A 1,195-nucleotide genomic window follows, 5' to 3' on the forward strand; every position below is an offset into this window, starting at 1 on the left:
CTCTCCGCTGCTCCTGACGCGCCGCGCATCCCCGCAGACACAGGCAGGGATGTGGTGGTGGTGGTGGTGGTGGTACCCCGTCGCTACTGGCAACCTGTTGCTATAGCAATCCTCCGTGCAGGTATGTTGCACGCGGAGGAGAACAAAGGTGTGGCTGCGATTCTGGAGTCCAAAAAATGAAGAGAAATATAAGAAGCAGGACAAAACAATTAAGATTAAAAATGCGTAAAAGTGCGTAATGTGTGCATGACTTTATTACAAGTGCCTTTAAACATGAAGATACAAACTGAAAGGATCAGGTACTTTAGTTTTCAACGAGCCAAACCCTTAGTGCTTTTTTAAAAGGTTTATTATTTATGAAGACACAACAATACTTTGCTGCAGATTTTGCAGAAGTGATACTTAGGGATCAAAGTTGAGTGAATTGTGACTTTTATGATGTTTTGGTATCTTAGCATCAACATCAATATATTATATTATGAAGTGTCATGATGCTAAATAAGGAGCATATTCTGCAGGATTTACGATAAGCAATATGAATGAAAGGTATGCACACCCATACACTTTGCTGCCGTTTTTTTTACTTGCCCAGGATGGATGTGAGCAGCCATCATTTAGAGCAGTGGTTCCCAACCTGGGGGGCGCCCCCCTTGGCGTTGATCGCAGGTTGATCGCAGGGGGGGCGCCAGGCCTCAGATGATTTGAGGCCAAATATCATATTTAGATTTTTTTTACATATAATTGTAACTCAATACATGATTGTCACTATAAGCCTTGTCTCTACATTACAATAAAATATAAAAAATAATTGATTAATTAATTTGAATACAAATTCAAGTTAGTATTAAAGGCATAAAAAGACAGAAGTGTATAATTCTTTCTATAGAAATGTTTCTTCGGCCCGTAAAGTGTCCAAACCGGGCTTGTCTGGATAAGCGCATGTTTAAAACACAGTCATTGTCCATGCCGGTTTCAGTTGGATTATTTGTCAGTTGCTCCGATCAGATCAGTCTCCTCCATTTTGATTATTTACGACTTTTGAATCCACATAAACACATCGGCAAAATCCGGCTTACTTTGAGCATGTGTTTTAAACAGTTTAATCCCTTTGTGAATTGTTTCCACTTCCGCGCCGTCCTTTGATTTCTTAGCTGGAATCCAAATGAATTAATCCTGAGTCCAACAACCATCAAAG

The sequence above is a fragment of the Pseudochaenichthys georgianus genome, chromosome 16, assembly GCF_902827115.2.
Source record: "Pseudochaenichthys georgianus chromosome 16, fPseGeo1.2, whole genome shotgun sequence".
In the NCBI taxonomy this organism is placed as follows: Eukaryota; Metazoa; Chordata; class Actinopteri; order Perciformes; family Channichthyidae; genus Pseudochaenichthys; species Pseudochaenichthys georgianus.